A 27,413-nucleotide genomic window follows, 5' to 3' on the forward strand; every position below is an offset into this window, starting at 1 on the left:
TGCTGCAAAGAGGAATGGGCAAAACTGCTCAATGATAGGTGCACCAAGGTTGTGACATCATATTCAAGAAGTCTTGAAGCTGCAATTGCTGCCAAAGGTGCATCAACAAGGTATTGAGCAAAAGCTGTGAACACTTATATACAGTGCCCTCCAAAAGTGTACTGGAACACGTATTTCACACACTTTAATTTGTTTATTCTATTTCAAATGCAAAAAATACAAAAAGAAAAATGACAACCCAGAAGAAGCTATAGGCTACTCTGATTGTGACTGGAGAAATTGTGCAGAGTGCATGTTTGCATCTCCAGTTATACAGTTTCATGTTGAAGTGGTATCGAGGAGGATTTTCTTTGACCAAAACATCACATCTAGGCTGCCATCTCAGATGTATGTTGTGGCAAATTGTAGATGAACTTTCAGATCTTATTTTTAAGAAAATCCTCCTCTAGACCACTTCATTATGAAGCTGTATAACTGATGATACAAAATGCAAAACGTGCACATTGCACAGTATTTCCAACCACAGCCACAGAAGCCTATAACTTCTTCTGGGTTGTCTGGGTGTCTTGGTGGCTTTCCTCACTCTTCTCCTTCTTGCACAGTCACTCAGATTTTGAGAACTATGTACTCCATACAGATTTACCATAGAATACCATACTGTTTGTATTTCTTTATAATTGATGTAAAAGTCCAAGACGTATTCAGTGTAGAGCTGAAACGATTAGTCGAGTAACTTGAATAATTCCATTGCAAAAAATGTTTGAGGCAAATTCTGTGCCTCGAAGTTCCGTTTAACGTTGTAGTACATATGCAGCCCTGTGTGTGGTGCTGTAACACCCCCAGAAAAAAACAGAAGAAGACAAGAGCATGTGCATAAGCCGTGTAAGAGCTAATCAATGTAGCACCAAAAACTACAACTTTCCAACGCAGCGTTTTAAGAGAAAGAGGGTCCACGCTGATCACCTGAAATAGACTTACTGGACATTTAAAGCAAAGCACACGGTCCGCTCTACATGGGGAGTGACTATTGACCCTGCATCCGGGTACCCACAGTCAAAATTTGCTATTCGCCGGGCGGCCAGCTGCTGTGTCTCTCTGCCCGATGTGAGTGGCTCTCAGCACTCCCCTCACACCGGGCAAGTCACAGCTCCGTGCCTGGCCACACTGACAGTCTCTGAAAGAAGATCTCTCAGCGGAAGTCCACTTTTTCTTCTGTGTTTGCTCAGACTTTCACTGAGTGTTTCACTTTGAATTTTCGCTTTTTTTGGACAACACACAATGCTTCACAAACACTAACTTAAAAAAAAACAAAACAAAGAAAACAGTGACTGCGCGGCTTGCATGTTCAAACTCCAGCTGAAATGCATCTACTGGATTGCAGAGAAAGAGGGATAAAAAAAAAATTAATGCAGGGACCCAGTCCACTAACCTTAAAAAAAAAAAAAAAAAAAAACTCAAAATGTCAAGTCTTTGGCCCGACTATGGTCGGGTGAATAGACTGTTTGTGATGAAAACGTGTGAAATACCAAGTGTTCCTATACTTTAGAGGGCAGTGTACATGTGATTTCTAAGTTTGTTTGTTTGTTTGTTTTTTTTTTTTTCAAATTTATTGAAAAAAAAAAAACTTTCATGTTGTCATTATGGAGTGTAGTGTGTAGAATTTTGAGGGTGAAAAAAATTAATTTGCTCTATTTTGAATAAGGCTGTAACATAATGTGGAAAAGTGAAGCGCTGTGAATACTTTCTGTTGCCACCGTGTTTTCTGTTTCAATCATGACATTTTCTCCTTAGGCTATATAGGTCATTGTGAGTGATGTAGGGAATGGTCAGTAGTGTCATCTGGATGGTGGCCTATGTATTTACCATGGAGTACAAAGACAGTTTCCAGGGAACGCTATTTTTCTCACCAGCACAATGTTGAAGAAGGATGGTCCAAATGAAAGCTGGAGATGCAGTCAAGCCCACTTTAGTTTTATGGATTTCCCAGGTTGTTGTCTTTATGCTTTTTGCTAGTCCCTGCCTGCTTCCACTCTTGGTATGAGTGTGGGAGCACATGCGTAGCCTAAGTGTATAGAGTGAATTGTGCAGACGGTGCATTCTCACGTGAGCTGGTTCTCTTCTGCCATAATTAATCACTGGAGGATCGCATGTCTGTTTTAGACCAAAAGCTTTCTCATGAAAATACTTATTTTTTTAAATCATGATTTTCACCAGAATCCACACATAAGAACCAGTGGAAATGTTATTAAGCTGCTTGTTGTGACAAACCCACAATGCCTACTGTGCTGTTTACATCTATGTATGTGTATGGACAAAAACTCAAAGGTAGTGCAAATTGAGAGCTGACTTAAGAGGAAAAAATAGTCAAGAATTGCAGATATTCTTCCCCTGACATGGCATTACAGTCAAACGTGCATATAACAGATTCAGGTGGACCCGTGAATTTGTCTAATATAATTGAAATCCGCTATATGTATAAATAGACTCTCTCTCTCTATATATATATCTATATATATATCTATCTATATATATCTATCTATCTATATATATATAGATATATATAATGTCTGTTAGAAAAGTATCCGACCTTTTTATTTTTTTCAAAAACCTGATGGATTTGAATCACTGTGCTTGCATGAGCCAACCTTGAACCTTCGTGCGCGTGCGTGAATTTTTTCACGCCTGTTCGATTTCGTCATTTATTTGTAAGCAGCCTTTATGTGAGGATGGTGTAGTCTCTCGGCGGATTTTCCTTGCGAGGAAATGGCGGAACAACTGGCGCAGCAACGACTGCATCAAATTTTGCCAGAAACTGGGCAACAGCCAGGTGGAAACCATTCAGATTATTCAACGGCTTTCGGTGATGATCCTCTGGCATCACACAGATTAGGCCGGTACAAACCGGTTTAAAGACGTCCGCACAACAGTGGAGAGCGAGCCACGTTCTGGTCGGCCATCAGCATGCTGAAATGACCAGGTCATTTCCAAAGTGAACGCTGTGGTGATGCGGGACCGTCGTGTGACTGTCAGAGAAATTGCGGAAGAGGTGGACATCAGCACTTTTTCGGCACATTCCACTGTGACAGAAGATTTGGCCATGAAAAGAGTTGCAGCGAAATTCATGCCGATGGCTTCGGCACGAAGCTGCTGACGGAGCAAAAGCGCCATCGTGTTGAATTCTCACAGGACATGCTGGACTCCAAAAAATGATGCCCACCTCTTGCACCATTCGGAAGATTCAGACGGCTTTCGGTGGTTTTTCAGTTGTGTGACTATCCGAGAAATTGTGGAAGAGGTGAGCATGTCACAGCATGTCCTGTGAGACTTCAACACGGAGGCGCTTTTGCTCCATTAGCAGCTTTGTGCCGAAGCCATCGGCATGAATTTCGCTCATACAATGACCGCGACGTGCACGTGATCCCTTCAGAGTCTCTGTCGCATTGATGGGTGTGTTAATGCAATTAGCCGCAGGAACAGTGGCTTTTTCTGGATCAGTTTGCTCCTCACTGAGCTCCATCAATCTCCAAACCAACGGTATGGCACATGCAATTTCCCTCCATGAATTGCTGGTCATTTGAGCGTCTTTTTCTGACTCCGTGTTGTAAAGATGGTCATATTTGCCAAACGTATTTGATCCATGATGGACATATAATCAGCATGCGCAATGCAAAAATATTAAAATGTGATGAGATATGGAGTGAAAATGTAAAAGTGTAGTCTGTGTCGTTTAGCACGTGCACATCAGACTACGGAGAGGGTTTACAGCCATGCACAGGGCTCTGATCTAAAGTGGTTGTCTTTTGATTCGCCACACCCTGGGATATGTGTAAAACTTAACACCATATTATAGTGCAGGCAGCAAACAGCATTTTGTTAATCGCCAGCCCTGAAAGGCCTGCCTCGTTTAGGCGCTGGGTCTGAGCACAGTTTAAAAAAATAAACACCCGGCTTTTAATCAAGGAAATGCGGTACTCCCCTTCCTCGAATCGTTGAGCGTCAGTGCTGAACTTCATTTTGTACCTCTTTTGCAGCTGGGCAATCCCAGACTGCTCTGTCTGGTACATGCAAGGGTTTTTTTTTAATGGGAATGTATTGTGATCGAACAGGAAAATTGCAATTATTTGCATAACTTTTTACCAAAAGTGGAGCAGCTTTAACTGTTGACCCCTGTACAAACTGAAACTGATCTTTGTCGCCGTTTTTACCCCATAACTCCAGAATATTCAGTCATAGATAGTCCAAACTATACCTTTTTGGAATCGTTATGATCAGACAAATAATGTGGTGTAGTTTTCAACATGATTGGAGCATTTTTAAATTTTGACCCCTGTGTAATTCTTTATTGACTCGTCATTAGAGGTCAGCTACAGACGAGATGGTTCCATATCTAAAAATAAACACTAGTTAATTTAGAATATGTATGTCAAATTCCATGCTTTTATCACAAAATGAACAATTGTTTTGCTGTGCCACCGCACTACTTTGCAAATGAATGATGATCCATGTCTGTCCTGTCATACTGTATGGTTGAGAAACTTGAACACTTATCTAATGGAAGAAAGATGGACTGACCGTCTCCTATCAAATTCTTAAAGTTGGAGAAAATTCCAAAATATGGTCAGGTCTGAAAAGGCAAAATACTTTTCCAGTCTAATTTCTGATAACTGGGACAAACCTCGTGTTCTTTTTAAAACTATTGGATCTTTGTTAAACCCTGGCCAATCCACCACTTTGGAAGCAACTCAAGTTGTTTGTAATCGCTTTTTAAATTTCTTTTGTGATAAGGTCGCCAGTATTAGGGCTGGGATGACTGTCACTTCGGCCAGTTCAATCATGGCTCACACCTGTTCTGCTGTGTTAGACGGGTTTGAACCTGTTATTTTCAGATTTATCAAATATTGTTAAAAATCTTAAACCTTCATTTTGTCCCTCAGACTGTATCCCCCCACGACTCTTTAAAGAGGTCTGGGGAACTATCGGCCCTGATGTTGTTGCTTTGGTCAACAGCAGCCTTGTGTCAGGAAAAGTTCCTGCGTTTTGTAAGCAGGCTGTAGTTGAGCCTCTTTTAAAGAAAGCGAGTCTTGATAACTCTGTTATCTCTAATTATAGGCCTATATCTAAGCTTCCTTTTATTTCAGAGATTTTGGAAAAAGCTGTTCTTGTACAACTACAAGAGTTTTTAGAAACGAACAACATTTTAGACAGTTTTCAGTCAGGTTATAAATTATTTCACGGCACGGAGTCTGCACTTTTAAAGGTTTTAATGACCTGTTTTTAATCACTGATTCTGCCGTTTTGGTGCTTTTAGATTTGACTGCTGCATTCGACACAGTCGACCATGCAACTCTTTTATCTCTTCTTGAGAACTGTGTGGGTGTCAGGGGGACAGCCTTGGACTGGTTCCACTCTTACCTTACAGGCCGTTCATTTACTGTCAGGCTGGGGAGTCCACCTCGTCTTCTGTTCCTCTGAACTGTGGAGTCCCCCAGGGTTCTATTCTTGGGCCTATTCCCTTCACCCTATACCTTCTCCTGTTAGGTCAGGTGTTTAGAAAGCATGGCATATCTTATCATCTTTATGCAGATGATACTCAAATTTACTTGCCTATTAAGAAGAACTCTAGCAGCCCCCTGACACCCTTGTGTGTGTGCCTGGAAGATGTCAAGGCTTGGTTGGCTCAAAATTTTCTTAGCTTAAATGAGAACAAAACCGAGGTGATTGTGTTTGGGCCCAGTGTTGGTTCCACAGCTCGATTAGACCTGGGCCCTCTCAGTCAACACATGAAGCCCACAGCCACCAACCTTGGCGTCATTATGGACTCTGATCTTAAACTGGACAGGCAGGTCAAGGCGGTTGTTAAATCCAGCTTTTATCAGCTTCGTCTTTTAACCAAAATTAAATCAATTTTATCCTTTTCTGACTTGGAGCGCGTCATGCATGCTTTTATTTCTTCACACCTGAACTACTGCAATTCACTTTTTTTTTGGGAATTAATCAAAATACACTTCACAGATTGCAGTTAGTCCAGAACGCTGCTGCACGCCTCTTAACTGGGAGCAAAAAACATGAACATATTACACCCATTATTGCGTCTTTGCACTGGCTCCCTGTTAATTTTAGAATTGATTTTAAAATTTTATTATTTGTTTTTAAAGCTTTAAACGGACTGGCCCCACAATATATTGTAGACCTCCTCCAAATTTACTCCCCAGCGCACGCTCTGAGGTCTGAGGGCCAGTTCCAGCTTGTGGTGCCTAGGACGAGACTTAAGACCAGGGGGAACAGGGCCTTCTCTGTGGCTGGGCCCAGACTCTGGAACGTTCTGCCTCTCCACGTTCGAACAGCCCCCACAATTGGAGTGTTTTAAGTCTCGTTTGAAGACCCACTTTTATTCTCTGGCTTTTAGCTCTGCGTGAGTTGTATGGTCCTCTGTTGTTTTTGGCCCAGTGTTTTATTTATTTATTGTTTTTATGTTTATTTATTTATTAGTATTTGAGTTGGTTTATTGTTTTGTATAGTTGTATAATTATTTTTATGTGCAGCACTTTGGAAACTGTTCTGTTGTTTAAATGTGCTATATAAATAAAGTGGATTGGATTGGATGGTTGAGAAACTTGAACACTTATCATCAGTAAAACACAACTGCCGGAGTGTTGAGGAACGAGGGCTTTTAACGACCAGCCGTACATAGGTCGTCTCTGTTGTTTCGTGCCAAATAACAATATAGCAAAATGTCTAATGGGATTTTGGACCGTAAAAATGACTCGCAACTTACAGAAATCGATTCTACAGTGAAGAATCGTTTCAGGTGGGATTGGCTTGATCGTGTTGTGCAAACCAAGCTAGCGGGTAGTGCGGAGACTGTCGATTGCATCCTCGGCAAATGTTTTTTGCAAGATTGATGTGCCTGGAAAAGTGTTGTGTACAACCCCAGTTCCAATGAAGTTGGGACGTTGTGTGAAATGTAAATAAAAACAGAATACAATGATTTGCAAATTCTCTTCAACCTATATTCAATTGAATACACCACAAAGACAATTTCAGTTTCAATTTATTTTCATTTATATAGAACCAAATCACAACAGAGTTGCCTCAAGGCGCTTCACACAAGTAAGGTCTAACCTTACTAACCCCCAGAGCAGTAGTGGTAAGGAAAAACTCCCTCTGAGGAAGAAACCTCAAGCAGACCAGACTCAAGGGGGTGGCCCTCTGCTTGGGCCATGCTACAGATATAAATTACAGAACAATCAAAGACAAGATATTTAATGTTCAAACTGATAGACTTTTTTTGTTTGTGTGCAAATATCTGCTCATTTTGAAATGGATGCTTGCAACACATTTTAAAAAGCTGGGACAGGGGCAACAAAAGACAGGGAAAGTTGATGAATGCTCAAAGAACACCTGTTTGGAACATTCCACAGGTGAATATGTTAATTGGAAACAGATGAGTGTCATGATTGGGTATAAAAGGAACATCCCCAAAAGGCTCAGCCATTCACAAGCAAGGAATTTAGGGATTCCATCATCTACAGTCCATAATATAATCAGAAGATTCAGAGAATCTGGAGAACTTTCTACACGTAAGCAGCAAGGCCGAAAACCAACATTGAATGCCCTTGACCTTTGATCCCTCAGGTGGCACTGCATTAAAAACCGACATCATTGTATAAAGAATCTTATCGCATGAGCTCAGGAACACTTCAGAAAACCACTGTCAGTTAACATAGTTCGTCGCTACATCTACAAGTGCAAGTTAAAACTCTACCATGCAAAGCGAAAGCCATAAATCAACAACATCCAGGAACGCTGCCGCCTTCTCTTGGCCCGAGTTCATTTGAATTGGACAGATGCAAAGTGGAAAAGTGTGCTGTGGTCTGAGTCCACATTTCAAATTGTTTTTGGAAATCATGGACGCCGTGTCCTCCGGACAAGAGAGGAAAAAGACCGTCCAGATTGTTCCCAGCACAAAGTTCAAAAGCCAGCATCTGTGATGGTATGGGGGTGTGCTAGTGCACATGTCATGGGCAACTTACACATCTGTGATGGCACCATGCAACACATGCTGCTATCCAAGCAACGTCTTTTTCAGGGACGTCCCTGCTTATTTCAACAAGACAGTGCCAAGCCACATTCTGCACTTTTTACAACAGTGTGGCTTCGTAGTAAAGGAGGGTACTAGACTGGCCTTCTGCAAGTCCAGACCTGTTGCCCATTGAAAATGTGTGGCGCATTATGAAGTGCAAAATATGACAACGGAGACCCCGGACTGTTAAACAACTGAAGCCATACATCAAGCAAGAATGGGAAAGAATTCCACCTACAAAACTTCAATAATTAGTGTCCTCAGTTCCCAAACGCTTTTTGAGTGTTGTTAGAAGGAAAGGTGATGTAACACAGTGGTGCACATACCACTGTCCCAGCTTTTTTGAAACGTGTTGCAGCCATCCATTTCAAAATGAGCAAATATTTGCACAAAAACAATAAAGTTAATCAGTTTGAACATTATCTTGTCTTTGTGGCGTATTCAGTTGAATATCAGTTGAAGAGGATTTTCAAATCATTGTTTTCTGTTTTATTTACATTTTATACCACATCCCAACTTCATTGGAATGGTGTTGTATTTTCTGCCAGGAGTCCTTTGTTTATGCATCATGTGGCGTGAAAGCATGGAAAGTCATGTCAGTAGCAGTAAACATTGTAAGTCATAAAGACCAGATGGACGAACTACACGCTGCCTGGTTCTAGCAAATCCTCGACAGCATCGTATGGTGTCCAGCTCCTTCTCAAAAATATAAAGACGAGACCAGTGGTGGCCAACCGATCGTATCTGTCGACGACAGTTGTCTGTTGGGGTGGTTGCTGTCTCAGACCCAAGGTGGTTCTGTGGTGTTGTGGATGCCATGAAGCAGGATGCCAGTGGATTCTCACAGAATGGACTTGATCCTTGGTTCAAAATTTTCTGTTGTGTGACTTGTAAAATCAGGAGAACGACAGACAAGTCCAGGAGTAATTTGACAGTGACATTGTTTTTATCGTTTATCTTCTGTGCACCCCATAGTTGTGTTGAAATTAATCAGAGATGTGTTTGTCATAGACTTTCAACTTGAATTCAACGGGTTTAAACAGAAACATTGCATTAGCCATTTTAGACATTACAGCAATTTGTGTACACAATCCTTCCATTGGTCGAGCCTGTAAGTAATTGGACAATCTATAAGGATTATTTTAATTTATAAAGCAATCAATATTATTTTCACTTTCTCCACAATTGCCTTTAGACAGTTAGGTGATGGATACATGAATGGACTTTATTTATATCAGTCGTTAAGAAATGCTAACAAGCATGGTACTTAAAAGTATGTACAGAGTACTTTAGAAGAAAACAAAGCAAAACAGATTTGTGACACAAACATCTCACCAAAAATTACTGCTTGACATAGCTGATTTAGGTGGTATAAGCTGTATCTAAATTCCACCAGTATTGATTTTAATTACACCGTACTAACCAGTCAAGCAGATATGTCGTCTCTACAGCACACAGTGCTGTTACACTCCTCTTCAGCGATGTTACTTTGTTTCACAATGGTTGCACTGTAAAGTACAAACGCAGTCACACCATAGTGCAAACTTCTTCCTCATGTCTTTCTGTGTCTCTGTCTTCGTATGTGTGTAGGGCTGCCCAATATGGGGCCTGATGGCCAAATGTAGCTCACATGTCCATTGACAAGTTCTCTAAAATTATTAAATTACTGTTGTGCAACTTAAAGAGTAGTGTTTATATTTTTTGAAAACGTTATTTTTTAATTAGAATATTAATTTCCTATTAATAAATATAGGCAGGAGTGGTGGCCAAGCGGTTAATATGCTTGTTTCTAGAGTAGAAGGTTCCTGGTTCAAGGCCACCTTTGCCCATTCTCCATGTAATATGGAGTTGTATCAGGAAGGGTAGCTGACATAAAACCTGAGCCAAATCAGCATGCAGATCCACCTCAGATCACGTGGCGGCTTAGTGGTTAGCACTGTTGCCTCACAGCAAGAAGGTCCTATGATTGATTCCTACCTGTATTTTCTGTGTGGAAATTTGCATGTTCTCCCTATGTCATTATGGGTGCTCTGGCTTTCTCTCACTTACAAAGACAGACAGGTCCGGTGAATTGGAAACTTTAAATTTCCTGTAATTGAGAGTGTGAATTTATTTGTCTATGTGTGGCTCTGTAACAGACTAGTGTCCTGTCCAAGGTGTACCCCGCCTCTCACCCTATGACTGCTAAAGCCCCTTTCACACCAGGGCTGCTTCGAGTTGCTTCCTGTGGCGTCATGACGATGCAGGAATATCTGTGTCATTTGCGTGCCCCAGGTGGGCAGAGAGGAGGTGAGAACGCAGCCTGCAGGTTCTCTGCACAGAGGAGTCAAAGTGCAGAGTTTGGCTACAGCCAGACTGTGCACTCCAATTTATCTTCTAGTTTATATTTGTTCTTGTGCTGAGCTGCACGTCTGCACTCTGAGTTCCGTTATAGTTTATCTTTCTTCCTTTGACCGTGAGCTGCCTGCGCGCGTACAAACTGTCCGTGAGTAAATGTGGCATTGTCTGAAGTTATACTTGATGTGGACATATCCTGTCTCTGGCAATCGGTCTGTGAGCAGGACTTATGTCCTTTTTTTGTCCTTTGTTTAACACAATGATGAGAGAGTTTGAGGGGAGCACGAGGAGCTGCCTGTAGCCAGCCAGTTTATTTTTCTTTCTTTTTATTGTTCATATGTGCACTCGTGAACAAATCGTCCGTGAGTGGACTGGAGATGTCCGGACTTTTTACTGGATGTGGACATGTCCTGTCTCTGGCAATCAGTGTGTGAGCAGGACTTTTGTGGATTTTATTTAAACACAGTTGTTGAGAGAACTTAAGAGTGAGGAGCTGCGGCTGCTGCCAGGCTGCAATCAGCATTTTTTTTTTCTGTGCTACCTTTGAGCGTGTAATTTTATTGCATTGTGTACACGGTATAAAAACAGTCCTTCATGATTTATACCTCGGGAACAATGGAACACGGCAAGAATCATAAATTGCCGTTGGGTCAACTTGTATTGTGAGGGTGTGGCTTCAAGTCACGTTGAGTACCGTTGCGTTGCCCTGACTTGCGTTGAAACTAGGGGTGTCCCGATCAGGTTTTTTGGCCCCGATCCGATTCCGAGTCATCTGAGTTTGAGTATCTGCTGATACCGGGTCCCGATCCGATACTTTAAAAAACTGAATGAACAATGAACAAATGCTAAATATATAATAATATTTTAATCACCTTATTTTATTATTTATCACTTAAACAGTGCACTTCTCCTTGAGGTAGCTTGAACAATCAAGTAATAATCTACCAGACTTTAAAAAATGTACAAATTTCCATGTTATTTTATTTGTTTAAAAATAAATGCCCAAGGTTCCTTATGTTAAACAAGAAATTATCTAATCTGAAATAACAGGTGGTTTTAATTTATAGATGAAAGGTTTCTAAAGAACCGTTTATTGATTTAGCTATTTTAATTACAAGTGTTCTAAACTTTTTTTAAACAGTAATCATAAATTTTGAGGTAACAAACAACAACAAAAAACATTTCCAAGGATTTTTCTTCAGACACGTGGTTTCTGCACTGATCTGTGGTTCAAATCCCCGCCTGACTGGAAAATCACTAAGGGCCTTTGGGCAAGGTCTTTAATCCCCTATTGCTCCCGGTGTGTAGTGAGCGCTTTGTATGGCAGCACCCTGACATCGGGGTGAATGTGAGGCATAATTGTAAAGTGCTTTGAGCGTCTGATGCAGATGGAAAAGCGTTTTATAAATGCAGTCCATTTACCATTTGTACAGATCAGTGGTTTCTGCCAATAGTCTTCAGTGTTTTGGCCCGACGCATCGTTCCTATTGGACAGCGCGAAGCTACATCACAACTCAGAGCGTCGAAAGTTCAAAAGTCAACTTGAAAAGTAAAAGGGGAAAAAAACTTACATTTGTATCCTGACAGTCCTCAGTGTACCCCTCTGATGCTTTATCAGTGTTCAACAAGTTCAGAGCAGCGCAGTGAACGTGAATGAAGACGGAAGCTCTTTAAGACGCGCTCCTGAATGTGATGAGTGCGCACGTCACTCGTGCACACACCATCTCTCGCTCCGTTTTGCAGATCACAGGACAATTTGTTTTTTTCTTTTTGTTAATCAGATGACAGATTGTCGTCCTGAGGACTTGGTCAGCACCGGGTCCTGCTGCACACGGAAGGATGACTGAGCAAGAGTTTCGGTGGGAAAGTGTCCATCATCTTCTTGTCATTCCATCAAGGCGTCAGGCTGAGCGCGTAAACACACAAACAGCAGTTCTGCGAAAGAAACTTTGCGCGCGTAACTCCCCCCCACCTCTGTCCGGTTGAACTTATGTTTTTTCTTTTGTTCAAAAAAAAAAAAAAAAAAAAGATTGGGTTGAACTTTGACCACGTCAGCCTGCCAACAAACGGCAGTGCGCACTCCCATCAGAAGCGTCACGCCAAAAGCTGAGCTAAAGCGACGCTTCTGACGCCTCTAAAAAGCAACGCGTCTCATGCCTCTGACGCTTCCGACGTGTGAAAGGCCCATTAATCTGCAATAATGAGCTTGAAATAGCGCTGATCAAAATAATAAGGATAAAATCTATATCGGATTCCTGATCGGGATGCAACGTCCAATTTCGATCAAGTCTGAAACCATGTGATCAGGCCCGATTTCCAATCACGTGATCGGATCGGGACATCCCTGGTTGAAACTTCTTCTTTTCTGCGTCCTGTGCTTGAAGCAGAAAAAAATTAAACATGTTTAATTTTTGGCGTCCGATTCGCTTCGTCCTTTGCGTGCCTCGCGCCGTTGTGGCGTTGCGCTACATCGTCTCTGCACTGGGTTGCTTCCACGTGGCGTCGTCATAACGACGGTGGGCCTGGTGTGAAAGGGGTGTAAGATAGGCTCCCGCCAAACCCCCCATGACTTGCTATTGGAATAAGTGTTGCCTCTTTGTGTGACAAACTGAGTAATGTAAAGAAAATGATTAACTGAAGAAAATCATCTCACTGGAACAAGATTCCGTCAGTTTTTAATACATTATAAAACCATAATAATTGCAAGTATTTTTGCCATTTTCACCTGGTCATGCAAGTCATTGCAGCAACAACACCACCAACAAAATAATAGGTGAAATTTTCCATCATGCATTGGAACCATTTAGAAAAGTTGCCATGAATTTGGGCATTTTTGAACAAATAGTTCAGTATAACATTGCAAGTTATTACTGTAAATATGTCAGTATGTTGTCTAACAATGCTATGTTCTTCATCCATTAACTTGCACTTACCTGTTTTTAGTGTTGCGGGGATAGCGGTCTGTTCTGGCTTACATTGATTGAGAGGTAGGGGCATGGCTATCTCCTCATTTCTTATCTAATCACTCGGTTATTCCTAAATGATTGTTAAAATGCTTGTTTATGAGTATAATTATTCTGTGAAGCAGAAATTCTCACTGTTGTTGCTGAGACTGACCACGCGAAGGTATTTTGGTGAAAATCACATTGAGACTGTATTTAGGCTTGTAAGTGATTCATAATATCAGTTATTCAGTGTATTCATTGTACTTTCCCACCATAAACACACTTAACTGCCTGTACACCCCATCTCCACAGCTGGTAGTCGATGAAGGGAAGCCCCCCCATGGTGTCAGTGTACCGCCATGCCTGACTCCACACACTTATTACTGTGATTGCCTGTAAAAGGTGGCGGGACACTGAGTGCATTCAGTCTGCCAGACAGTTTCATAAAGGGGGCACATCGATGGTTCCCAGTGGGGCCCTCATCAGTGGCAGAGAGCAGCAGCGAAGTGCCACTGGACTATGCGCTCTGAAGTGACAATAGTTCTCCTGTCGATAGAGGGGAAAAAAGATAGCAGGGCGGGTGAAAAAACAAGATGGCTGCAGAGCAGTAGGCATCTGTTGAATGTCTTTAAGGAGGTCATCCAAAGAGTAATGAGGTGAATCACCATGCTGGAGAAATAGCTGTCAGTCAGTTTGGACATTGTTGGGTTATAATGAGTGCCTGTTGTGAATGGTGAGCGTCTACATAACTAGGCAGCTTGGCTGAATGTAGAACACCTTTGGCCTCCTGCTTCTGCTCCTCTGCTTCCTCCTTCATTCTTTTTTCCTCCTCACTGAAACCTAGCATGTAATACCACCCTTGGACCATTTCCCAAGCACAATCTGATGTGTGTCTTGCACACTTCTCTTGGGTTGGCTTTAAAACCTTCACTTCTCTCCTCCTCCATCTTCCCTCAGTCTTCCACCCCCTCTGGTAGCCGTCACAGCTGCTGAACGATTTCCTCTCACAGGGAGGCTCCTCTGAGTCACTGTGGCAGTGTCAAACGAGGCTCCTATTTAAGCTCATTAAATGTTTCCAAGAGAATAGGAAATCAATGGTGCATACTGTTGCATGAGAACTTTTCTCTTAATTTAATTTCCCCTCCCCCTTATCTGTTTGCACATCTCTCTCTCTTACTTTTCTGCCATTCCCCTCTTCCATCTCATCTATTGTTGAGCTGGGGTGGGGGGGTGGGGTGGGGGGTGTAGAGGCAGTTACCTTCAGAAGCCATTTTGGATTTGTATTCATGATGGGCACCGTGGAGCGAAGCTGTCCAGACTTTTTAGTGTTGTTTAGCACGCGCCACACAGTGCCCAGTTGACTCAAAACGTGTGCACATACTGACCTCAGCCTGCAGTTTCAGCTTTTGGACCATGCTGAGACGTGGCTTACGGATCGGGACAGGAATGATGACCTGATGATTGACGGCTTTGGAGCTCCTTTCCGGTTGGACCGAGATGCAGAGGTGACGGGGAAATCTCAGGGGGGCGGCGTGTGTTTGTACGTCAATGAGCGATACTGTAACCCTAAGTCTGTAACTGTTAGAGAGCGTGTTTGCACGCCAGACATAGAACTTCTTACAGTGTCACTTCGCCCCTATAATCTGCCCCGTGAATTCCCACAGCTTTTCATCACTGTGGTTTACATACATCCGAGAGCTAATGCCAACTCTGCCTGTTCTGCCATCTTTGATGTGGTGCAGAAATTGATGTCTCACTCACCTGACACTCCAATCTTCTTGCTTGGCGACTTCAATCATGTGTCCTTGGATAAGACTCTCCCCAATATGTATCAGTATGTTACCTGCCCTACCAGGTGGGATAAAACTATTGATCTCTGTTACGGGTCTGTTAAGGAGGCTTATAAGTCTGTGTCCTTGCCTCCTCTTGGTTTTGGGGATCACCATTTTGTGCATTTGCTGCCCTATTATAAGTCTCTGCTTAAGAGGGTGAAGGTCTCCACAAGAGAATTTAAGGACTGGAACAGTGATGCAGTGCTTTGCCTTCAGGAGTGCTATGAATGTACAGACTGGGACATATTTATAGAGGCATGTGGCGATAACCTGGATGAACTGGCGGATGTGATCTGCTCTTATGTGGTGTATTGTAGGGATATGTTGATTCCTACTAAAAAAGTGAAAATATATCCTAACAACAAACCCTGGGTTACAAAGTCTGTGAGAATCAGTTTACAATCTAAGAGAGAGGCTCATAGATCGGGGTCAGTTACGGAATTATGCAATGCTACTAAAGAAGTGAAAATGGTGCTGGAAAAGGCTAAGAGAAATTATGCAGGGAAAATAGAGGAAAAGATGGCAAATAAAAATTTTGGATCTGCTTGGTCGTGTATGAAAACGATAGCTGGGCTTCAGGAGCCCAAGTCCAGATCCATCACCTTGCTGAAGAACTATCAGACAGATGTTGAATTTGCTAATGCTCTGAATACTTTTTACACAAGGTTTGATATCTCAGATCACAGTTCAGAGATTAAGGAAATAAAGCATAAAGTGCAAGACAGTCAGCACTTTTTTATTTCTCAAAAAGAGGTAGAAAAATCTTTTTGTGCCCTCAAATCAAAATGTCAGGGCCCTGATAATGTTTGCAGTCGCCTCTTAAAAAACTGTGCTAAAGAGCTGAGTCCTATTTTCCAATTTATTTTCAATATGTCTCTGGAAATGCAAACTGTGCCAAATGTGTGGAAAGACGCTGTTGTTGTCCCTGCCACCAAAAATTGTACTCCAAAGGTTCTAAATGACTTTAGGCCTATAGCTTTGACGTCCATTGTCATGAAAACCTTTGAGAAACTGTTAGAACAGAAAATTATCAAGTTGGTGCCAAATTGGACCCTATGCAATTTGCCTATAGGCCAAATAGAGGGGTTGAGGATGCCACAGTCACTTTAATGAATTTGCTTTTTAGTCACCTTGAAGGGAAAGGTGCGCATGTCAGACTTTTATTTGTTGACTTTTCGTCTGCTTTTAACACAATTCAGCTGCACATTTTAGCCTCAAGACTTTTAGATCATTTTAATCTAAGTTGTAATCTTGTGGGCTGGATTCTGAGCTTCCTCACTAACAGGACACAAAAAGTGAGAGTGAATGGGATCTTGTCTGAGCAGACCCAGTCCTCCATTGGGACACCACAAGGCAGTGCTATCTCTCCACTTTTGTATATTTTGTACACTGATCTCTGCAGAAGTTGGAGGGAGGGGAGGACTATTCTTAAGTATGCAGATGACACTGTTATTGTCAGTTTGCTTCAGGACAGTGAGGTTGGCCACGGTCCTGTGGTTGATGATTTCTTGGATTGGTGCGAGAAGTCTTTTCTACAGATGAATGTATTGAAGACTAAAGACATGGTCATTGACTTTAGGAAGGGCTCCCACAAACATGGAGTAACTCTCCTAAAAGGTCAGGCCGTAGAAATTGTGAGCACCTATAAATATCTGGGTACTGTTATGGATGACAAACTCACTTTTGAGTCAAATTGTGAAGTGGTGTGTAAAAAAGGTCACCAGCGCTTGTTCTGTCTTAGAAAACTGGCATCCTTTCACATTGACAAATCTTTAACAATGTTTTATCGTTGTTATATCGAATCTGTTTTATCTTTTGTTGTTTGTCATGGTTTGGAAATTTGTCAGTTAAAAATAAAAACAGTCTGAATCAGATTGTAAAATGGGCGAGCAAAATCATTGGTGGAGAGACTCAGCTGTATCCAACCTCTCTGTACATGAGGCAGGTCCAGAGATTGGTTGAGGCAGTTCTAAAGGACGCCTCACGTCCTCTTTTTGATCAGTTTGAACTGCGGAGGTATAAAGTTCCTTTTTGTAGAACTAAGCGCTATAAGAGCACTTTTATTCCTGCTGCTATTAGTGTACTTAACAGACGACCTTGATTGTATATTTAATTAATTTATCTGCTTTTTTGCTTTGAGATAGCACACGCTCTGTGACTTTTGTTCTGGCGCCATGCTATTGGCCTGTACTTGCACTGCTTTATTGGTATTGTATTCTTATATTTTTTATATTGTATTTTTATTTTTATTGTATTTTTATATTTTTAATTATATTTAGGGTATTTTTATCGGTTTTTATGTGTTATGTGATTGTTATGAATGGTGTGACTCACTGCCAAAACAAATTTACCTTTTGGTACAAATAAAGTAACCTTGAACCTTGTTTAGAGAGGAGAGAGAGCTGACTAGAAGAGAAATGATTTCCCTTAAATTTACTACTTCCATCTCACAATTGCTTTCTTTTATCCTTTTTCAGTCAGTATCTTTGGTTGTTTGCCATTGATTTAGTCCTGTGTCTGGTTACTGGAGGCTTATTTCTAAATCTGTGTGTAATACATGTGCATGCAAACATTTTCTAGGCCAAGTCTACACCTTCTCTGGAGCTCCTCTATTTGGGATTTTCTGTCTGTCTCTGCCCCCCCCACCACCACCACACACACACACACACACACACTACCTTTATTAAAACTAAAACATGACTAACTCTGACCTTATCATATAATCTCTATGCTAAAAATTTATGATGCCATCTAGTTTTGGTTGTCGCAATGGAATCGTCCCCATGAGTGACTACAGATTTCCGTTGCCATGTTACATGTTTCCTATGTACAGTTGTGGTTGGTATTACTGGCACCCCATATTTGTAGTACACATTTTATATGTTTAGAAATAAATGCAGATAACCCACTTTTGTGCAATGAAAATAAAAAAAATCTGTTATTGAACAGAAACATTTGTTGAAAACATTGCAGAAGTTAAGCATAGTACAAATTTGCTTCATGGTTGGGGATGGGTATTGGTGATTTACTTCAGGAGGAAGGCTCCTCAGATTGTGCTTGTGACCATCCAGGGCTTGGACATAGAGCTTGTGGAGAAGTACAAATACCTGGGTGTTCACCTTAACAACAAACTGGGCTGGACACACAACACAAATGTCCTGTACAAGAAGGGCCAAGGTAGTCTTCACCTGCTGAGGAGACTAAGGTCCTTTGCTGTGTGCAGGACACTGCTGAAAACCTTTTATGAGTCTGTGATGATTCTTTACGTTGTGGTCTGCTGGGGCTGTGGAAGTCCTGAGAGGGACAGGAAGTAGGGCTGAAATGATTAGTCGAGTAATTTGAATAATTGGATTACAAAAAATGTTTGAGGCAAATTCTGTGCCTCGAAGCTTCGTTTAACGTTGTAGTACATATGCCAGGCCTGTGTGTGGCGCTGTAACGTCCCCAGAAAATCAAACATAAGAAGACTAGAGCATGCATAAGCCGTGTAAGCGCTAATCAAATTAGCACAATAGCTACATCTTTCCAGCAGGACACAGAGTGAAATAAAGCCTTTTAGGGAAAAATGGTCCACGCTGATCATCTGAAATAGCTTACTGTGTATGTAAAGCAAAGCAGTGTGTTTGTCTGTTTTTTTTTTTTTTCTTCTTTTTTTAAAACACAGTTTTGTCCATTCCCTGCTCTCTGCTCTATGTGGGGAGTGGCTATTCACACGGGGGTCGGTGGCTGTCTCTCTGCCTGGTGTGAGCGGCTCAACACTGGCGTCGCACATCTCCGTCCCCTGCCACACTAACAAATGGTCTCTGGAAGAAGTCCACTCTTTGTTCTGTGTTTTGCTCAGACTCAAACTGAGTGTTTCACTTTTTAATTTTCGCTTTTTTGAGCAACACACAACGCTTCACAAACACGGTAACTCAAATAAAATAATAATAATAATTTTAAAAAAACTGACTGCACGGCCTGCGTGTTTAACCTCCAGCTGAAATGCATTAGCTGAATCACAGAGAGAGAGAGGGATAAAAACCAAAAATCACGCAGGGACCCAGTCCGCCAGCCTTCAAAAAAACAAAACAAAAAAACAAAAAGGTTAAATTTTACAAGTCGGGGAAAACAAAAAACAGAAGGCCACATCCCATGGCCATTTCAGCAAAATGTCAAGACTTTGGCCTGACTTTGGCTGAGCTCCCAACACCAGGAAAGATCCAAAACTTCTAAGATGTGGAAAAAAGTTTACCCAGGAAAACAGAAAGGGATACATTAAATTAGACTATCTCCGTGATGACGCAACAACATTATGCCATTGCTTAGGGAGACCCCCGGACGGTTGATGTTGTTAATAATACAAAAGTACTTTTTATCCGATTACTCCATTAATCACCAGAATAATCGATAGAATACTTGATTACTAAAATAATCGGTAGCTGCAGCCCCAATGGGAAGAGACTCAATGGATTAGTCAGAAGGGCTGACTCTGTCCTGGAATGTACTCTGGGCCCCATAGAGGTGGTAGGTGTGAGAGGAGGATGTTGGCTAAACTGACATCAATTATGGACAACCCCTCTCACCCCTTACATGAGACTGTGGGAGCCTTAAGCAGTTCCTTCAGTAATAGATTGCTGCACCCTCGGTGCAAAACAGAATGCCTCTGCAGGTCATTTATTTCAATTGCAGTCAGACTATATAATACCTACAAATGTTTTTAGCACCATACCACCTCCTGATTTTGCACTATTAACTACGTTTTCCATCACTTTTGTGCTTTTATTACATGCACAACTGTGCAATTATCCTGTGCAATAATTTTACCATATCTATACATACTTATCACTATATTCTATTTTACATGTAATCTGTTCACGTCAGTATTTATGCACCCACCAGCAAACATTGCAATATGCTTTAGACTTGGGTGGCTTCATGGCTTCCTTCTTCTCTCACAGGCGCTCAGTTTTAGAGAACTATTTACTCTATACGTATTTAGCATACAGTACTGTATTGTTTGAATTTTTTAAGGATTAATGTGAATGAATTCCAAAGCACAATCATTTGGAAATGTTAACATATCCATCCCTGACCTAGAGCAAGGACAGCCTGGGCCTTCATTTGTCAAACTGTGCATAGAAAATGTTCTGTGCTCTTGTACAAAACAAATTGGTACGTGTGTGCAAGTACAAAAAACCTGGATTTAGAAAACAGGCAGGTGTCATTCATGTGCACGTCATTAAATTTCAGTGGTTGATAAATCCCACATGTTCTAAAATGCGTGCTAATCACATTCATAGTCATTTGCATTCAGAAATGCCCTTAATTAATGATATATGTGAACAAAACCGTTATTTGCTTGGATTCCTCACTGGAATAACAGCCAAAGGGTGAAGAACATTTTTGTGAAACAGAGAACCAAGTGGTTTGTATTTGAGATCAGCAGCAGAGAGATGAAATGTATGAAAAACAACTACTAGGTGTCGGTTCAGTCATTGCTAGAAATTATCAGTGCATATACCACCCCTGGCAAAAATTATGGAATCACTGGCCGCGGAGGATGTTTCTTCAGTTGTTTAATTTTGTAGAAAAAAAGCAGATCACAGACATGACACAAACTAAAGTCATTTCAAATGGCAACTTTCTGGCTTTAAGAAAACACTACAAGAATCAGGAAACAAAATTGTGGCAGTCAGTAACGGTTTACTTTTTTAGACCACGCAGAGGAAAAAATATGGAATCACTCAATTCTGAGGAAAAAATTATGGATCACCCCTGTAATTTTCATCCCCAAAACTAACAACTACATCAAATCAGAGTTGCTCGTTAGTCTGCATCTAAAAAGGAGTGATCACACCTTGGAGAGCTGTTGCACCAAGTGGACTGACATGAATCATGGCTCCAACACAAGAGATGTCAATTGAAACAAAGGAGAGATTATCAAACTCTTAAAAGAGGGTAAATCATCACGCAATGTTGCAAAAGATGTTGTTGTTCACAGTCAGCTGTGTCTAAACTCTGGACCAAATACAAACATGGAAGGTTGTTAAGACAGACATACTGGTAGACCAAGGAAGACATCAAAGCGTCAAGACAGAAAACTTAAAGCAGTATGTCTCAAAAATCGAAAATGCACAACAAAACAAATGAGGAACGAATGTGAGGAAATTGGAGTCAATATCTGTGACCGAACTGTAGGAAACCGCCTAAAGGAAATGGGATTTACATACAGAAAAACTAAATGAAAGCCATCATTAATACCTAAACAGAAAAAAAACAAGGTTACAATGGGCTAAGGAAAAGCAATCATGGACTGTGGATGACTGGATGAAAGTCATACTTCAGTGATGAATCTCGAATCTGCATTGGGCAAGGTGAAGATGCTGAACTTTTTGTTTTGTGCGTCCCAGTGAGATTTATAAAGATGACTGCCTGAAGAGAACATGTAAATTTCCACAGTCATTGATGATATGGGGCTGCATGTCAGGTAAAGGCGCTGGGGAGATGGCTGTCATTACATCATCAATAAATGCACAAGTTTATGTTGATATTTTGGACACTTTCTTATCCCATCAATTGAAAGGATGTTTGGGGATGATGAAATCATTTTTCAAGATGACAATGCATCTGCCAGAGAGCAAAAAACTGTGAAAACATTCCTTGCAAAAAGACACATAGGGTCAATGTCATGGCCTGCAAGTAGTCTGGATCTTATCCAATTGAAATCTTTGGAAGTTGAAGAAAATGGTCCATGACAAGGCTCCAACCTGCAAAGCTGATCTGGCAACAGCAATCAGAGAAAGTTGGAGCCAGATTGATGAAGAGTACTGTTTGTCACTCATTAAGTCCATGCCTCAGAGACTGCAAGCTGTTATAAAAGCCAGAGGTGGTGCAACAAGTCCATATTTTTTCCCTCTGCTTGGTCTAAAAAAGTAACCGTTACTGACTGCCACAATTTTTTTTTCCTTTCTTATAGTGTTTCTTAAAGCCAGAAAGTTGCCATTTGAAATGACTTTAGTTTTGTGTCATGTCTGTGATCTGCTTTTTTTCCTACAAATTAAACAACTGAATGAACATCCTCCAAGGCCGGTGATTCCATAATTTTTGCCAGGGTTGTATACTATAATGTGCTAGAGCGTAACGCTTGCAACAACAGTTGGAGATGTCTTCTTCAGTCTGCAAGAGCTGAAACAAAGAAATTCTGTCCATTAGTTTCCTGGTATTATTGAACAAGTAATATAATTTTCTGTTGAAGCAGAGTAGGAGATATAGCTAAGGTTTGACACAAGTAAATCAAGGACTTATTCTCAGCGTTACGCTTGCGGCAGTTTACCTTGCTTAGAAACGTGATGTTTTTTCTAGGAAATGACATTTCTACCTTTACAAAATGTAATTACTGTGTGTTAGGATGAAGCACAAATAAACAAACTGACAAAATACAAGGTTATTTCTTAACATTCCAACTTTAAATGATAATGCTAAATATCAATGTCACACAAAATTGATGAAAAAAGTGCTATTTTTGGGGTAAATTTCGTGCATATCTCTGGAACCGTGTGGGATTTTTCCATGAAATTTCAGTACCTGTCAAAGAGACTATAGGCAACTCACAGATAATCTGGATGGTGCTAAATAAAATAAAGGCTTGTTCATGACAAATGCAATGCAAATCAGCAGTTAGCAGTTAGAACTAGGCCTTATGTCATGTTTCTTAATTTCAGAAGCAGAAATTTAATAAAGTATGCCCACCATAGCACCTACCATAAAACTTTACAACTAACAGAATACATAGACAATTATTTATAGTTAGTGGTCCCTCTATTGTTTGCACTCCTGTGACATCACTGTGCTGTCGTTTTTATTAAGATATAATCTTTCCAAATTAAATTTGACCAGCGAAAATAACTTGGGCCCATGTTTAATGTAAAATTGCAGGAGGGAAGCCATTTTCTTTGTCTTGCAGTAACAGGTGAAGTTTTTTTATTGTAAAGGATACATTAGAAACAAGTGTATTTTCTATTTTCTGTTATCCTTGGTAATTACTTATATTTGTAATTTACATGTATGATTTTTTTTTTTTTTTTTTTTTTTTTACATTTTTATATCATATTGACACAGAGACCACCATGCTTCACATGTATGGTGATGTACAGTGTTAGGCTTTTTTGAATGTGGAATGTAATGTGTCCACGGTGTTCAGTTTTCATTCCATTAGATTTGTAGTACTTTTTTCCAGATGACTTTGGTGTCTCTAAGATACCTTCCCTCAGTTTAGGCCCAGAACCCCAAGTGTTTAGGCTTCAGGGTGTATACTTTAAATAATGACTTGCCACATCAGCGTCCATCCAGGCACGGGTGTATTGGTGTATTTCATAGTAAAATTACTTACAATTCTTGCCTGTTTAATCTAGTATTCCTTTTTTGTTCCTGAAATGTAGGCAAAGCCAACTGCTTGATTTGCCCTCACTGCTGTACAAATAATCAGGCTATCAACCTGGTGGAAGTTAACAACCTCCAAAATTGTCATGTTTTGTGTATACTGTATTTTCTGGAGTATGTCACATCTGCTAAAAAATGTCTCTTGTGGAGGAAAAACCCAGTATGTCACACAGGCATATAAATCGTACTGGCGTACAAGTTGCCCTGGTGTAGAAGTCGTGCCTTCTTTCTGTATTATCAGCCTTTAACTTGTGATTTTTTTGTGTTGTTGTAGTGTTATTTTTACATTTATTGTTTTTGTAATGTTCTGTTATTAACATTCAGCTAAGAGACCTGTAGTGGTCAAGGTTTTTTGTAACGGCATATATTTTTGTACCTTTACTGTTTCTGTAGGCAGTTAAGACTGTATGAAAAATATAAACAGACACGCTTTTCTCACTCTGCATTGTATGGTCAGAAAAATGTTTGCCTGTGCATATTTTTGTGTTCAGTTCTAGAATTTAATACTGAGAATATCTCTGTTGTAGACCTTGGTTAGTGGATGGAAAAATAGGTTCTATATCTTGTGCTGATTTGTGAAAGCTGACCGCTAGCATCTATATGGATTTTCCCTTGCAAGTTAGCCCTTAAACTAATGATTCAGGCGACTTATACTCCAGAAAATATGGTTGTGTATTTTGGTGCCAAATGGCACAAAATGATGACAGCCACAAAAAACTGTCAGAATAGCAAATATTTATGAAAGAGTTTATTAATAAACAAGTCAGCAGGATGGAGTGTAACGTGTTCTGTATATTTTTATGTAACGCCTAAATAAATGCTTGTCATTTGATTGGTGGATTGTATGTCATGTGGCATCGGTTATTTGTCCTGTTGTATGGAAAAATAGTCCATTGTATGACTGATGTCGTTTTTCTTTCAGATTGTTTCGATTTACTGTACATTTTGGTTCCATTGTTTTGCTTCTTTGAATGACTCGACTGCCTTTTTGGTAAAAAACATCCATGATACAAGGAAGCTAAATATGCCATGAGCCAAGAAAAATCTTACACGGACATAGAAATGCTGTCAGATTAAGAACTGGACAGGTTCCTATCCCACGTTTTTTGCTGGATTGAGGCACGTGAACATGTTCTTCCACTATCTGCTTCGGTGCTCAGCGTCTCTCGTGAAGCTTAAAGGTGTGTCTGCAGCTCATCAGACAGGCAGAGTGACCTGCTGAGTGGACACAGAACCGTCTCTGCTCCGCTGCTGTCAGCTTCATGTTCTGAGAAGAAACACCTGTCTACTTTTAAGTAAAATATGAAATGGCAAGCATAGAAAACAATTGATTTTCTATTTGTGCAATTGATGAAAGATGGAATGTTGAATAGAGCAGTTTCTTTTAACTCATGCAAATACGAGGTCTATTAGATAATAAACCGACCCTTTATTTTTTTTTAACTATATGGATTTGAATGACGTGCGATTACACCAATCATGCTTGAACCCTCGTGCGCATGCGTGAGTTTTTCACGCGTGACGGTGACGTCATTTCCCTGTGGGCAGGCCTTGAGTAAGATGTGGTTCAGCCCTCTCGGCTGAATTCCTTTAACACGCTGCTCGAGACGGCGCGCGTTGCTTTATCAAAAATTTTTTCTGGACCTGTGAGGAATATCCGAGTGGACACTATTCGAGAAATTTAGCTGGTTTTTGGTGAAAAGTTGAACGGCTGATGAGAGATTATGGGGTGTTTCTGTCGGTGTAAGGACTTCCCATGGAGCAGGACATCGTGCAGCGCTTCCAGGCGCCGTCGTCAGCCTGTTTCGACCTGAAAACATCCTAATTTAAGGCTTAATTCACCCAGGACGAGGGAGAGAACAGAGAAGATTCAGAAGAGGCCCGCATGAGGACTTTATGTGGACATTCCACTGTTAAAGGACATTTTGTAATGAAAGACGTGCGCGCAAATTTGCCGAGTCATTTCCGTGACGACTCGGCAAATCTGTGTGCGCCGCGACAGGAAAAACACCTCCGTGTTGAAAACCATTTGTAGAATTCAGGCGGCTTTTGATGGCTTTCAACAAGTGAGTAACTGAGAAATTTTTTAACAGCTTGGGCATGTTCCAACTTGCCCGTTAAGGTTTCCAATGGAGGTGTTTTTCCTCTCGCGACCCCCCGCGGTCGGGTCCGGCCCGACATGCGACTCTGCCCGCACGTTCTTTCATTACAAAATGTCCGTTAACAATGGAATGTCCGAATAAACTCCTCATGCCGACTTCTTCTGAAAGTTCTCTGTTCTCTGACGACTTACTGGGTCAACAGAGCCTGAAATATGGAAGTTTTCAACTTGAAACGGTGAGACGCTGCCGCCTCGAAGCGCACATCGCCGTCAGGCACCGTGGGCCGTCCTTAAAGCGACACTACCGGACCAAAATCTCTCATCAGCCGTTAAAATTTTTACCGAAAACCAGCTGAATTTATCGAATGGTGTCCACTCAGTTGTGCCTTACAGTTTTGAAAAATTTTGATCAAACAAAGCAGCAGTCTCTGAGCCATTCCTAAACAATGAAAAAATCGACGAGAGGGTGGGCGACTCCTCACTCAAAGACTGCCCACAGGCGAATGACGTAACCGATAGGCGTGAAAAAACTCTCGCATGCCCACGAGGGTTCAAGCATGTCTGATGTAATCACACATGATTCAAATCCATATGGTTTTTGAAAAAAATAATAAGGTCGGATACTTTTCTAATAGATCTCGTATTCTTACCAGTGCCTTCATTAACATTCATTATTTGTATAAAATTAAACCTTGGCCATTGAGTCCCTGCCGTGTACCTGTTGGCCATATCAAAATGCTGCTAACTAAAAGCCTAAACCTTTCCATTTTCATTCTATCCCTGCTTCAGTCTGTCATCAACCATCTCCACCATCCTCCTTTCCAGGCTGGGGGGCTTACTTTGAAGGATAATGGATGTGGTCGGTTGCAGCTGCTCAGCAGCCAGGGCACTATCATAGGAGTTATCTAAGGGCCTGAGTGGCCTGTGATGAATGGCTGGGGGCTGTGTTGCTCCAACGATCAATAAGCTACTAGGACCCAGATGAGCTAGATGGCCCCTCGCTCTCCACTCCCACGTCTACACATACATCTCCCTCTCATAATCTCATACTATGTTTGTGAACTTTTCCCTCCAATTCATAGCCTGAATTGGGCCATTGATCTTTTATCCTTGGCTTGCTTTAAATAACGGGCCCACATCTCCTCTTCACCCAAGCATGCTCAGGTTCTGACAGCAGTTATTGCTACACTGGCGGCATAGCGCACAAACACTGGCCTGATCGAAGGCCCGTAATCGGAGAGGGAGCAGAGAAAATGAGAGTATGAAGCTTCTCCCCCCACTGCGGAGCTCTGCTGATGTAAGCTAAGCTCCCATGTGGATAAAGCAACTCAAAATGCACACGCACACACACACACACACACACACACACACACACACACACACACACACACACACACACACACACACACACACACAGTCTTGCTGCCAAGGATCATTGAGCGCAACCTGTTTGAAAGCACCTCAAACAGCCGCACCCAGTCTGAATTGAAAAGCAGTGTTGTCAGTATTGTCTCTCCTTTGTTTCACTGTTTTGCACACATGTATGTGAGGTTTCCACAGACCACCGGGGCAGGTACATTTGTATTTCTACTGCAGCACAACAGGTGGGTTGTAGCTACCGTAGGTGTCAGTTTTTGATCTGTTTTTTGCTTTGCACACTTGCACTCTCCCAGCAAGGGATTTGTGATGAAAAG

The 27,413-nt window shown here is 41.3% G+C and overlaps 1 protein-coding gene and 1 long non-coding RNA gene across 3 annotated transcripts in view; one reads left to right on the forward strand and one right to left on the reverse strand.

Moving 5' to 3' along the window:
- Positions 1-27,413, forward strand: part of plxnb2b (plexin b2b) — a 391,971-nt gene that overhangs the window by 78,321 nt on the left and 286,237 nt on the right. The window lies entirely within an intron of this gene.
- Positions 4,229-27,204, reverse strand: LOC117515494. The gene is made up of 3 exons (XR_004562170.1): positions 27,195-27,204; positions 26,743-26,748; positions 4,229-4,480 (listed from the first exon to the last, which is right to left on the reverse strand). It is a non-coding gene; the product is annotated as an uncharacterized LOC117515494 (long non-coding RNA).

This window comes from Thalassophryne amazonica, chromosome 8, assembly GCF_902500255.1.
Source record: "Thalassophryne amazonica chromosome 8, fThaAma1.1, whole genome shotgun sequence".
Lineage (NCBI taxonomy): Eukaryota > Metazoa > Chordata > Actinopteri > Batrachoidiformes > Batrachoididae > Thalassophryne > Thalassophryne amazonica.